Here is a 14,656-nt window from a genome sequence, read left to right as displayed (position 1 = left end):
GAAGAGTATTTACCAGTGCCCTGTATATGAAAATTAGAAATGATTGCAAATTAGTAATTTTCTCTTAATCTTTAATGATTTAACAGGCCTAAAATTGTTTTGACAGCAAGGGGTAGTGAATGGGTGAATTTTAATTCTTTTTGTTTTATTTATTTATTTATTTATTTATTGTCTTTTTGCTATTTCTTGGGCCGCTCCTGCGGCATATGGAAGTTCCCAGGCTAGGGGTCTAAACAGAGCTGTAGCCGCCGTCCTACACCAGAGCCACAGCAAGGTGGGATCCGAGCTGCATCTGCAACCTACACCACAGCTCACGGCAACGCCGGATCATTAACCCACTGAGCAAGGGCAGGGACCGAACCTGCAACCTCATGGTTCCTAGTCGGATTCGTTAACCACTGCGCCACGACAGGAACTCCTGTTTCATTGATTTTTAATGGAGAAACTATAATTCCTCTACAATTGATAAAGTAACCTAATCTGTCTTTTTTTTTTTTTTTTTTTTTTTTTTTTTTTTTTTTTTTTTTGCTATTTCTTGGGCCGCTCTCACGGCATGTGGAGGTTCCCAGGCTAGGGGTCTTACCGGAGCCGTAGCCACCAGCCTACGCCAGAGCCACAGCAACGCGGGATCTGAGCCGTGTCTGCAACCTACACCACAGCTCACAGCAACGCCAGATCCTTAACCCACTGAGCAAGGGCAGGGACTGAACCTGCAACCTCTTGGTTCCTAGTTAGATTCGTTAACCACTGCGCCACGACGGGAACTCCAAGTAACCTAATCTGTTAGAAAAGCAGGTTTTGTGAAATAATTTGCTTTGTTTTTCTTTTTTCTTTTTCTGTTTTTTTCTTTTTTTGTGCCGCTCCACAGCACATGGAGTTCCCAGGCCAAGGATCAGATCTGAGCCATAGTTGCAACCTAAGCTGAAGCTTCGGCAACATCAGGTCTTTAACACACTGTGCCATGCCAAGGATTGAACCTGTGTCCTGGTGCTCCCAAGACACTGCTGATCCAGTTGTGCAACAGCAGGGACTCCTGTTTTTTCAATTTTTTAAAAAGATGCATTGATAGGTGTTCCCGTCGTGGCTCAGTGGTTAACGAATCCGACTAGGAACCATGAGGTTGCAGGTTCGATCCCTGGCCTTGCACAGTGGGTTAGAGATCCGGCGTTGCCGTGAGCTGTGGTGTAGGTTGCAGATGCAGCTCGGATCCCAAGTTGCTGTGGCTGTGGTGTAGGCTGGCGGCTACAGCTTCGATTTGACCCCTAGCCTGGGAACCTCCATATGCCCCAGGAGCGGCCCTAGAAAAGGCAAAAAGACCAAAAAAAAAAAAAAATGCATTGATAATACAGGAATCTTGAAATAATTACCTTTCCCACTGTCCCTGCATCAGCTACTTTCATTTTCCACATTTCAGAAGTCAGCTGCTGTGGTGGTCCCCCCCACAATATTGTCTTGAGTTTGAATCCGTGTTGTGTTTAGAATACCTGTAACTTATTTATGGTCTTTGCTCTTCCTTAAGAGACAATCAGTAACTCTCCTTTGAAACATTTTTTTCTCCGTATTCCTATCATTAGATCCTAAGTGTGCAATTACTGTAGGGATTCCCTTCATCTTTTTTAGCTGCTTCTGCCAGGAGGTCAGTGTATGTATTAATTCCACAGCATTAAAGGAGCCCAGGAGCTCCCATCGTGGCTCAGCGGTTAACGAACCCGACTAGTATCCAAGAGGACGTGGGTTTGATCCTGGCCTTGCTCAGTGGGTTAAGGATCCGGTGTTGCCATGAACTGTGGTGTAGGTTGCAGATGCAGCTCGGATCCCAAGTTGCTGTGGCTGTGGTATAGGCTGGCAGCTACAGCTTCGATTCGACCCCTAGCCTGGGAACCTCCATATGCCATGGGTGTGGCCCTAAAAAGACCAAAATAATAATAATAATAATAAATAAATAAAAATAAAGGAGCCCCAAACTTGCATTAGGGTAGGTCCAGCATCCGTAAAAATGATTACAGCTTAGGATTCCCTTTTGTCACTTGAAGCTACTTAACCAAGTCTGAGAGTCCTCACCTTAGAATGCTACCAGCTGCTTATGTAGTTACTAGTGAAAAAGCTGCAGGCAATCTGCTCCCTGCCTAGTGGGGAAGGGGACTTTGAGTAACTTTGCTCCCACAAGGTTCTTAGCTCTTGCTGCTGTCTCCAGGTCCCACCCCCGAGGCCCACTGGCTTCTTACAGCTCTGCTCCTATCTCTTCCCCACCCTCCCGCTGTGAATAGCAGCCTTTATATTGTGGCCACTCTGAAAGGTGCCTGTTTTTTGTTCTGCATTATCACTTTCTGGCCCAGGCTACTAGCTTAAGCACAGAGCACCTCAAAGTTAGGATGAATATTTCATTATTTTGGACAATTAAGAAAATCTTTTTTAAAAAAAAATACTACCCACCACTAAAGAACTCAGTGGTATTATTGTGAACTCAGATTTATGGCTGCCATAGAAATATTTTAGAGTGGGTAGGACACATCTGAGAGATCCTTAGAATATAAAGTTTGAGACAGAGGCTCTTGCTTTTTTTTCTCTCTCAAAATGAATATTCATACATCTTTATAGGCAAAACCCATACACTGAAGTAAATTTTTTTTTTTTCTATTTTCTGCTATGGCTTTAATATCCTTACTATCTACAAACTAGGCTTTTAGAAATTTGGTTGGTTAAGGTGACAGTTAGTTCTCAGTCAGGTGGGGCCTGCTTGTTCCAGAAGCTACTCTGGCATATTTTCAAATATACCTCCCAACCCTTCTCCCCTCCCACCTCTCGTTGTTTATTGTCATTAGTGATGATGAATATAGGTAGAAGTATGCTGGCTCCCTTAGATTTGCTAAGACAGAAAACTAGTCAAGAACAATTGAGTTAGGGGGTTAATATATGATTTGTTATAAGGAGAGCTGTGCGCTGACTTTGGAGCAAGAAGATAACTAGCTGGGAGTTCTCTTGTGGCACAGAGGCTTGCATCAGTACTGTGACTAGGATTTGATCTCTGGCCCAGGAACTTCTGTGTGCCACGGGTGCAACTACAAAAAAAAAAAAAAGATAGCTAGCTAATTGATGGGGGGGTAGGGGGAAGGATACAGGGAGGTTATCAAAGTTTCCTATCCAGGAGTTCCTGTCCTGGCTCAGTGGTTAATGAAGCTGACTAGTATCCATGAGGACATGGGTTCGATCCCTGGCTTTGCTCACTAGGTTGGGGATTTGGCATTGCCGTAGGCTGTGGTGTAGGTTGAAGACATGGCTCAGATCGCAAGTTGCTATGGCTGTGGTGTAGGCCAGCAGCTACAGCTCCAGTACAACCCCTAGCCTGGCAACCTCCATGTGCCGCGGGGGCAGACCTAAAAAGGCAAAAAGACCTAAAAAAAAAGTTTCCTATCCAGAAAAAAGTCCATTTGTTAGGAGGAACAGAGTCCTAAATCATGTAGTTCAGAGTCCTTTTTAGAAACAGGGTGCCTCTTGTGCAAACAGCTGCACCTAGATAAGAAATAAGAAGAAAGCCTAAATTTTCACTTGTTACCAGTAAAAATCGTTAGAAACCAAGAAAACCCTTTCTTCATTGTTCAGAATTGAATATAACTACATTTGTCAAAGCACAGAAACAGTTGAATTATGTTCTAATACACTCTGCATAAGAAAGAATGATTATTTTAAAAAGCTTCATGTACAATCTTGTTTTTTTAATGATTTTTATTTTTTCTGTTATAGTTGGTTTACAGTGTTCTGTCAGTTTTCTACTGTACAGCAAAGTGACCCAGCATGAATAGTCTTGTTGTCAACATTTTTGAGAAATAAGGAGTTCCCGTCGTGGCGCAGTGGTTAACGAATCCGACTAGGAACCATGAGGTTGCGGGTTCGGTCCCTGCCCTTGCTCAGTGGGTTAACGATCCGGCGTTGCCGTGAGCTGTGGTGTAGTTTGCAGACGCGGCTCGGATCCCACCTTGCTGTGGCTCTGGCGTAGGCCAGTGGCTGCAGCTCCGATTCAACCCCTAGCCTGGGAACCTCCATATGCCGCGGGAGCGGCCCAAGAAATAGCAACAACAACAAAAAGACAAAAAAAAAAAAAAAAAGAAATAAAAGCATTTGGCCCAGCCCTGTAGTTCAGCACCTTTCACACCTGTTTTTTCTTCTCCAGAACTCTCAGCCTTCCTGGATGTGTTTTATGCTCCAGTGTACCTCTTCAGAGATTGTGGTATCTTGCTTTTCTTCCTCTCCATTTTTCCCCTACTTTCTTTTTTTCTGAAGCTTCTTCTCTTTCTTTCTTATCCCATCTGATCTTTTGGGCTCTTCTACTTTGATCTAGTTGCACTTGAATTCCTAGTCATTATCACTTGCTATTAATTTTTATTGATAGAACATTTTGAAAAGAGAAAACTTTTAGTTAAAATTCACTCAGTAATAACTTTTCCAGGAAGTTGGCCTAGGTACCCAAGAGCCTTTTTTTTTTTTTTTTTTTTTTTTTTTTTTTTGCTTTTTAGGTCTGCACCTGCAGCATATGGAGGTTCCCAGCCTAGGGGTCAAATCTGAGCTACAGCTGCCAGCCTCCACCACAGCTTAGGGCAATGCCGCATACTTAACCTACTGAGCGAGGCCAGTGATCAAACCCTCGTCCTTATGGACACTAGTCTGGTTTGTTAACCCCTGAGCCACAACCGAAACTCTACCTCTTAAAAGTTTAAAATATAAAACCACTATATTTGAAACAAATGTTGACAGATTTTATTACATATAATTTTTTAACTGATTTAGTCATGATTATGAATGGCAGTTCTTGTACTATGAGATAATGACTTCCAAAATTCCGAGCTGTGTGGTACTGATTTTTACATCTCTTCTCTCCCGCCCCTTACCATAGGTAAGCAGTGGCCATTGTTCTCATCTCTGGTAATCTGCTCTACTTCCAATTTCCTTCCTTTGATCTGATTTGGCATCAGGAAACCAGGAAGCCCCATAGAGTTTAGGTTGGAGTACACTGCTTTATTTTTTATTTATGTATTTATTTTTTGTCTTTTTAGGGCCACTCCTGCAGCATATGGAGGTTCCCAAGCTAGGGGTCTAATCAGAGCTGTAGCCACCAGCCTACACCACAGCCACAGCAACACCAGATCCGAGGCATGTCTGCAACCTACACCACAGCTCATGGCAATGCTGGATCTGTAACCCACTGTGCAAGGCCAGGGATTGAACCCACGACCTCATGGTTCCTAGGATTAAACCCACACCCCAAGTTCCCATTGTGTTTCAGTGGTAATGAACCTGACTAGTATCCATGAGGACTTGGGTTTGATCCCTGGCCTTGCTCAGTGGGTTAAGGATCCTGCATTGCTACAATCTGTGATGTAGGCTGCAGACTCAAATCAGATCTGGCATTGCTGTGGTTGTGGCTTAAGCCAGCAGCTACAGCTCCAATTTGACCCCTAGGCTGGGAACTTCCATATTCTTCAGGTATGGCCCTAAAAAAAAGGACAAACCCTATGCCACAGCAGTGACTCAAGCTGCTGCAGTGGCAACACTGGATTCTTAACCTGCTGTACCACAAGAGTGCTCTCTCGAGTACTCTGCTTTAGTACTTAAATTTAACAGTAACTGTTTGGATTGCTTATAAGCCTTTTTTTTCTTTATGTAATACATCAGATTTCTTTGTTCTTGGCTATGTAGATTACCATGCAGTGCACTCATTTATCTAGATACCATAAAAATCTGATTGCAAGAATTTGGGAGAATAAAGTGATTTTATGGACTATTTTCTTAAACTTGTGTACAATAAATCTGATACTTCCTACCCAAACAGCAAAGTAGAGTACTGATTATATTTTACATTTTTTTGTGTCATTTCTGTTTCACTTTTGTTTTTATCTCCCTGACCAGACCGTAAGTTTTTATGATTGAGTGTAGGGATTCTCTACATTTTCCAGTTAAATGTATGTGATTGCCTCATGATAAAATACAGTGGTATCCTTTGTATACCTTTGTATCCTTTTGTCTGATTAATTACATAGTAATTTATTTCTTTTAAGAGAAAACTTAGCTGTTGTCATGTTCTTTAGGCTGACATTTGCATTTACTCTTCAACTCTGCCGACCCTGTTCTACCTTCGGGATGTGGAGGGGGTACACCTAAACCTGGAACCAAGTGCTCTTCACATACCTCTTTGTTGGCCACTGTCAGGATCTAGAATAATAACTACAGAACCTTTTTTTTTTTTTTTTTTTGCTTTCTAGGGCCGCACTTGCGGCATATGGAAGTTCCCTGGCTAGGGGTCAAATCAGAGCCACAGCTGCTGGTCTACACCACAGCCACAGCAATGCCAGGTCCTTAACCCACTGAGTGAGGCCAGAGATCCAACCCGCTTCCTCATGGATACTAGTTGGATTCATTACTGCTGAGCCACAGTGGGAACTTCCACTACAGAACCGTTTTGCCAGTTGCTTTCATTAAGTATATATACCACTATTTTATATAGAATCCTACAATTTTAAAACTCCAATAAGTCATAGAGATTATTTGCTCGCTTGTTTCAGATAAGAAAACAGAGGCTCACAGAAGTTCTGGTTTCCTTTTCCCATCATAAGAGAGTACCCTGCATTTATATAGAACTTCGTAGTTTCTGATGTGCTCTAAACATCTTTTATTCTGTCTCCTTTGTGTCTCCTACTACCCTGATAGGTGGTCAAAACAGTATTATTATTCCTGCTTTACAGATAAGGAAACAGTTTCAGGTTGAAGGCTTGGGCTTTATTCCAGTTCTTTCAACCTCTAATCCTATAGTTTATCACTGGCCCAGCTATTCTTCTTGAACCCTACTTATCTCAAAGTATTTTCGTTTCACCGTAAATTCATTTTAGGAGTAAATGGGCTACAGTGTTTTGGGATTTTTTTGTGGGGGGAGGGGGTTGGCCACACCCAGGCATATGGAAGTTCCTGGGCCAGGGATTGAATCCAAGCCATAGCCGAGTCCTCTGCCACAACACCAGAACCTTAACTCATTATGCCAGGCTGAGGATGGAACCCACGCCTCCACAGTGACCCAAGCCACTGCAGTCAGATTCTTTTTCTTTTTCTTTTTCTTTTTTTCTTTTTTTTTTGGGGGGGGGCTTTTTAGGGTGGCACCTGAGGATATGGAAGTTCCTGGGCTAGGAGTCGAATCAGAGCTACAGCTGCTGGCCTACGCCACAGCCACAGCAACACGGGATCCCTAACTCACTGATCCAAGGCCAGGGATCAAACCCGCAACCTCATGGTTACTAGTCGGATTTGTTTCCACTGTGCCACAACCAAAACTCCTATAGGTAGATTCTTTACCCACCCCACCACAGTGGGAACTCCCCACAGTGGTTTGTACTCTGGATCCTGAGACCTAGAATATGATTTTCCTTGCCCATTAGAGATAACCTCTCTGAAATGTTGAAGTTTCTTTGCCTTTTTGCTTCTAGGATACTCAAAATACTCAGCATCTCAATGCTACCCAAGTCCAAAGCAGCCACTCCCCAACCCATGTTCCTTTTTGTCTTTCAGCTGAGTGCAAGGAAAACCCTCTGCTTCCCAGGGGAGGGACCAGGTTATAACAACCCATACTCACTTCTGGCACAGGGTTGTGTAGTACTTCCAGCCCTCCTTGTATCGTTAGATAATTGCTGTCCCTTAGAATATCTGTTATAGTGGTCAGAGTAATTTATTAGTTAAGAAAACGTCTTCTAGAGTTCCCACTGTGGCACAGTGGGCCCAGCGGCGTCTCTGCAGTGCCAGGATGCAGGTGGCCCAGCACAGTGGGTTAAGGATCTGGTGTTCTCACAGGTGCTTCGTAGATCACAACTGCAGCTGCTTGGATCTGATCCCTAGCCCAAGAACTCCATATGCTATAGGACAGCCAAAAAAAAAAAAAAAAAAAAAGATGGATTTCCCTTTGTGGCTCAGCAGTAACGAACCTGACTAGTATCCATGAGGGTTCGGGTTTGAGTCCTGGCCTTGTTCGGTGGGTCGGGGATTCAGTGTTGCCATGAGCTGTGGTGTAGGTCGCAGATGTGGCTCGGATCCTGAGGGGCTGGGGCTGGGGTATAGGCCAGCGGCTATAGCTTCGATTCTACCCCTAGCCATATGCTGCATGTTTGGCCCTAAAAAGACCAAAAAAAGAAAACATCTTTCTTCTAGTCACTGTTTTAGGTTTTCTTCACTGCATGTATACAGAACATTTCTCTGGCATTGTGCGCAGGCCTGCATGGGTGTAGGGAAAGCAGGAGTCCTGACTGACAGTGGATCCGTTACCTTTCCCAGATTGTTTTTGAGCAGCTCTCTGTTGAGGGATGCTCTGACCTCTGTACTCAGATGCAGATTAGCAGGCACTCATTTTCTTATTCTTGCCTTCTGTGTGGTGCCTTTCCGAGTACTTTTAAGGTCACAACAGAGCTTGGCTTTCAGTGGAGCAATAGTTCGCAAAACAAATCAAGAAAAGCCAGCTCATTTCCTCTACTTTCTGCTGGATAGGGAAAGCTTAAGAGCATCTCTTTAATTCTGTCCTTTACAACTTAGATTCCATTTACTACCACTCTCTGGCAACGAAAGAATTTGCTTTCTTTCTGTCTTAGGGTCAACAGAATAAGGCATTTGCAGGAATAGGTGAACAATCTCTGGGCTAATGGCTGGATTAAGATATTTATATGTCAGTTTTGCCTTCTACAAGCCTTAATCATCTCCTTTATGGTTTATTAGATTCTGTCATCTCGAGAGAAGATGTCTGTGTGCTTAGACCAAAAGATATTCAGGAGTTGCCATCATAGCTCAACGGAAAACATCTGACTAGTATTCATGAGGGCACAGGTTCTATCCCTGGCCTCAATCAGTGGGTTAAAGATCTGGCATTGGGAGTTCCCATCGTGGCGCAGTGGTTAACGAATCTGACTAGGAACCACGAGGTTGCGGGTTCAATCCCTGCCCTTGCTCAGTGGGTTGGTGATCCGGCGTTGCCGTGAGCTGTGGTGTAGGTCACAGACTCGGCTCGGATCTCGCGTTGCTGTGGCTCTGGTGTAGGCTGGTGGCTACAACTCCGATTAGACCCCTAGCCTGGGAACCTCCCATATGCCGCGGGAGCGGCCCAAGAAATGGCAAAAAAGACCAAAAAAAAAAAAAATTGACTTAGAAAAAAAGCGAAGGTAATAATAAACAATATTAAAAAAAAAAAAAAAAAGATCTGGCATTGCTGTGAGCTATGCTGTAGGGCAGCGGCTACAGGTCCAATTCAACCCCTGGCCTGGGAACCTCCGTATGTGGAAGGTGCAGCCCTAAAAAGACCAAAAAAAAAAAAAAAAAAAAAAAAAATCAGAAACTTCTGGTTTATAGGAAAATGTTAGATTACAAATGTGATCTATTGTTGGGGGGGGACTCTTGTGGGAGATTATCAGGACCTATTTGAGTCTCTTTCACTTAAATAGGAATAATAATGAGACTGGTCTCCAAATTTTAGGTGATTATTTATCTTTGGGTGGTAGAAACACAGGTGGATTTGGTTTTTGTTTAACCTTAAAAATACTTTCACAGTTCCCTGGTGGCTCATTGGGTTAAGGTTCTGGCATTGTCACTGTTGTGGTCCAGGTTTGATTCCTAGCCTGGGAATCAAACCTCTGCATGCTGTAGGCACAGCCCAAAAACAAAACTCTATTTTTTCCCAAGTTTAATATAATAAACATAAATTGTTCTTTTTTTTTTTTTTTTTTTTTTTTTTTTTTTTTTTTTTTGTCTTTTTGCCAGGGATCAAACCCGCAACCTAATAGTTCCTAGTCGGATTCGTTAACCACTGAGCCACAACGGGAACTCCAAATTGTTCTTAAAATTAGATTTTAAAGAACTTTTTATTTTTATTTTTATTTTTTTTTTGTCTTTTTGCTATTTCTTGGGCCGCTCCCGCGGCATATGGAGGTTCCCAGGCTAGGGGTTGAATCGGAGCTGCAGCCACCGGCCTACACCAGAGCCACAGCAACGCGGGATCTGAGCCGCGTCTGCAACCTACACCACAGCTCACGGCAACGCCGGATCGTTAACCCACTGAGCAAGGGCAGGGACCGAACCCGCAACCTCATGGTTCCTAGTCGGATTCGTTAACCACTGTGCCACAACAGGAACTCCCTAAAGAACTTTTTAAATAAAATTAAGATGCTTTTTTTTTTTTTGGCTGCATGCATGAGATAATGGAAGTTCCCAGGCCAAGGGTCAAATTTGAGCCACACCTGCAATCTATACCACAGCTGTGGCAACTCTGGATCCTTAGCCCACTGCACTGGGCTGGGGATTAAACCTGAGCCACCCAGAGACAACTCCTGAATACCTAATCTGCTGCGCCACAGCAGGAACTCTCAAGACACTTTTTAGAAAGTAAATATACAAGTAGCTTATTCTTTTCTCTTGGTATTGAAAAATATATTAATAAGAAATTTTATTTTTTGTTTATTTTTCTTTTTAGGGTCACACTCGTGGCATATGGGGGTTCCCAGGCTAGGGGTCGAATCAGAGCTACAGCTGCGGGCCCACGCCACAGCCATGGCAATGCAGGATCCAAGCCGGGTCTGCGATGTATACCACAGCTCACAGCAATGCTGGATCCCCGACCCACTGAGTGAGGCTGGGGATCAAACCTCATGGTTACTAGTTGGATTTGTTTCCGATGTGCCACAATGGGAACTCCAAGAAATTTTATTTTTTAAAGTTACCTACATTATTAAAATTCCCGTAAAAGCTGTCACATAGTGAGTTTGGTTGTTTGCCATTGGCATGACAGACCCTATTGTCAGCCTCATGGGAAGTGAGGCAGCTTTGTCATCTCATTTCTTTAGAAAATTATTGGAAGGAGAAACAAGGTCCCATTCCTACATTGAGGTTCAGCCAGGAAAGCCCTTGTTAAATAGGAACATTTTACTTTTTCTATTTTCACTCTTATCTTTCTTCCTTCTCCCCCAAGGGATAAGTATCATAGGCTATAGATGACAGTTGCTAAGCTTAGGCAATGGCAGATTGAAGCAGATAGACGGTGGAAGGATAAGGAAGCCAGATAGCTTTCTAGTATCTCCTGAATGGAGTTCACCTGAGTGACTTCACATTTAGGCCACTTTTGCTCTCATTAACACTCCCCCTCCCCCCAACCCCAGGAGTTTAGAATTTGACTCTGTTGCACATGAGAGACCCAGATCTGCTGGCAAAAAAAGATGTAGCCACTTTAACACACATGTGACCCTTGGTAGCTCAACCTTTATGCTCTCAGGCTTTTCATATTTCCATTGGGTAGAAGTACAAAGAGATTCCTTTATACAAAGAAGGGACTTCTGTACAAAGAAGTCCAGAAAGACACTAAGAGATGGATCATGCCCATGTTCATAACCAAGCAATAAATATTGACTATTATGTGCATAGTTGTGCTATTTTTTATAACTAAAGCCAATGCAGAAGATGTTTTATACATTATTGCCTCTTATAATATCTGTATTATCATCATAGGAAGTTGATATATTTTAGTGAAGTTAACCACAAGATTAAACATGGTGGCCTTTTGCATTCTTTCAAAATGACCAAAAAATTATCTCCTTGGAGTTCCCATCGTGGCTCAGCAGTAATGAACTCAGCTAGTATCCATGAGGACATAGATTCTATCCCTGGCCTCGCTCAGTGGGTTAGGGGTCTGGCATTGCTGTGAGCTGTGGTGTGGGCCACAGAGGAGCCTCAGATCTGGCATTGCTATGGCTGTGGCCTTCAGCTGTAACTCTGGTTTAATTTCTAGACTGGGAACTTCCATATACCACAGGTGTGGCCCTAAAAAGACCAAAAAAAAAAAAAAAAAAAAAGAAGAAGAAGAAGAAATTGCTATTGATTAACGTAATATATCATTAAAAGAATTTTTTTTATGGCCGCACCCATGGCATGTGGAAAGCTCCAGGGCCAGAGCTTCAACCTACACCACAGCGGCAACACCGCCAGCTCCTTAACCAACTGTAATCCACCAGGGATCACAGTGTTTGCCTCCACAGAGACAGGCCAGATCATTGACCCACTGCATCATAGAAGGAACTCCTGTGTCATTCTGGGTTTTTGTTTGTTTTTCTTTTTTCTTTTTCTTTTTTTTTTTTGTCTTTTGTCCTTTTTAGGGCCACACCTGTGGCATATGGAGGTTCCCAGGCTAGGGGTCTAAATCGGAGCTGTTGCTGCCGGCCTACACCAGAGACACAGCAACGCTAGACCCAAGCCATGTCTGCAGCCTACACCACAGCTCACAGCAATGCCAGATCCTTAACCCACTGAGCGAGGGATCAAACCCGCAACTTCATGGTTCCTAGCTGGATTCGTTTCCACTGCACCACAGTGGGAATTCCTGTTTGTTTTTCTTTTTAAGACTATATCTGTAGCATATAGAAGTTTGCAAGCTAGGGGTTGAATCAGAGCTGCAGCTGCCTGTCTATGCCACAGCCACACCAACACCAGATATGAGGTGCATCTTTGACCTGTGCCACAGCTTGTGGCCATGCCAGATCCTTAGCCCACTGAGTGAGGCCAGGAATTGAACTGGCATCATCTCATAAATTATGTCATGTTCTTAACCTGCTGAGCCACAATGGGAACTCCCCTAATATGTCATTCTTGAACATGTGGCTGTTTTATTTTCACTTGTCCCTTCTTCCTAGCTCCTGAGCACAAAAATAAAGTGGCAATTAAAATAAGTAAATTAAAATGAAAAATCAGAAGATTAAAGTAGTACCCTTTTACTTTATCTTATCAAGGTCAATTAACAGGCTGTGGTTCTTCAAAATAGCTCATCTGGAATATTTCTAAGATGGAAACCTCATCAGAACTACTCCTCCACCCACATCCCCCAACAAAACCCAAAATAAATTACTTCTGATCTTAGCTATTATAAGGTAGGAGATGAATTTATGGTCACATTATAGAAGGAGCAAAGACTTGTTAAATATTAGATGAAGAAATTTTATGTTAATACCAGGTTTCTAATTTAATCTGTGATGCTGGAAAGGTGAATATTAAGTTTAGAGTATAAAATAAAGTTTCCAAGTAAAGCATTTTTCACCAAAGATCATTCTCCTAAATTGACAAGTTAAAATATCAAAGGAGGAGGTATGGTTTAATGTAACTAAATGGTCTTTGTGAATTCTTTAAAAATGACTTTACGGTCTTTTGACCTTGTAATTAAAGTGGTTGATGAAAGGAGTTCCTGTCTTAGCTCAGCAGAAATGAATCTGACCAGCATCCATGAGGATGCAGGTTCGATCCATGACCTCGGTCAGTGGGTTAAGGATCCGGGATTGCTGTGGCTGTGGTGTAGGCCGGCTGCTATAGCTCCGATTCGACCCCTAGCCTGGGAACCTCCATATGCCACAGGTGCGGCCCTAAAAAAATTTTTTTTTAAATAAAATTAAATGCTTGATGAAGATGATTTTTTTTGTTTGTTTGTTTTGGAATGATTAACTGTATATTGGCTGCCTGTTACTTTAATAATACAAATTGTATGTTCCTTTTGTTTAGGCTGGATGTATGGGATCTCCTATTTATGATCTGATTTAAACATTATGTTGCAGTATAGCATATGAAGGTTTTTTGTTTTTTGTCTTTATTTTTTTTGTCTTTTTAGGGCCACACCTGTGGTATATGGAGGTTCCCAGGCTAGGGGTCGAATCGGAGCTTTAACTGCCAGCCTATGCCAGAGCCACAGCAACACCAGATCCTTAACCTATTGAACGAGGCCAGGGATCGAACCCACAACTGCATGGTTCCTAGTTGGATTCATTTCTGCTGTGCCATGATGGGAACTCCGATATATGAAGTTTTTTTAAGAAAAGATATGGAGTTCCCACTCTGGCACAAGGAGATTGGCACAATCCTGCAGCACCTCAACACAGGTTCAATCCCAGCCTGGTACAGTGAGCTACAGGATCCAGGCTTGCCACAACTATGGCATAGGCCGAAACTGTGTCGTGGATCTGATCCTTGACCAAGGAACTTCATATTCCACAGTGCTAAATAAAAATAAAATAAATAAATAAAAATTAAAAATAAATAATAAATAAACATTTTAAAAAGATACACACATATGTATTTTTTAAATGATCTATTTCCTGTCTCCTTGGAGTTGGTACCATTGTTACCATCCATGCCAAAGAGTGGCCTTCATCCTTTTCTCCCTATGTTTTCTGCAATTTGCTCCTACTAACAATCTTTATGCCCTGCCTTCCTGGTACCCACTCCAGAGCTAAATCCTGCTCTTTGTGCTGAAACCCAGGCATACCAACCTCTGTTACTACCCTCTCTGCCACAGGAAACATTAGAAGCTGTTTTCTGTGCCACATGAGTTTGTGTAGGTTTTTTTGGTTTTTGGGTTTTTTTGGCTGCACCCACTGCATATGAACATCTCTGGGCCAGAGGTCAAATCTGAGCTGCAGCTGCAACCTGTGCCACAGCCGCAGCAATGCCAGGTCCTTAACCTGCTCTACCACAGCAGGAATTCCCCAACACAATATTAACTCAGTTGACTTTCCATTATGGTGAAATATTTGTTTTCCTTTGATAAAAAATGAATTAAATTCTATGTTTATTGTGTCAGTTATCTACTGTCTTTAAGAAATTGCAAACTGCAAGT

At 42.7% G+C, this 14,656-nt stretch overlaps 1 protein-coding gene across 1 annotated transcript in view; it reads left to right on the top strand.

Moving 5' to 3' along the window:
• RTF1 (RTF1 homolog, Paf1/RNA polymerase II complex component) overlaps positions 1–14,656 on the top strand; it is a 56,048-nt gene that overhangs the window by 14,300 nt on the left and 27,092 nt on the right. The gene's annotated exons all lie outside the window — the stretch shown is intronic.

This window comes from Sus scrofa, chromosome 1 (genome assembly GCF_000003025.6).
Source record: "Sus scrofa isolate TJ Tabasco breed Duroc chromosome 1, Sscrofa11.1, whole genome shotgun sequence".
Classification (NCBI taxonomy): domain Eukaryota; kingdom Metazoa; phylum Chordata; class Mammalia; order Artiodactyla; family Suidae; genus Sus; species Sus scrofa.
Note: the sequence above shows the minus strand (reverse complement) of the source record. Positions and strands in the feature narration are given on the sequence as shown.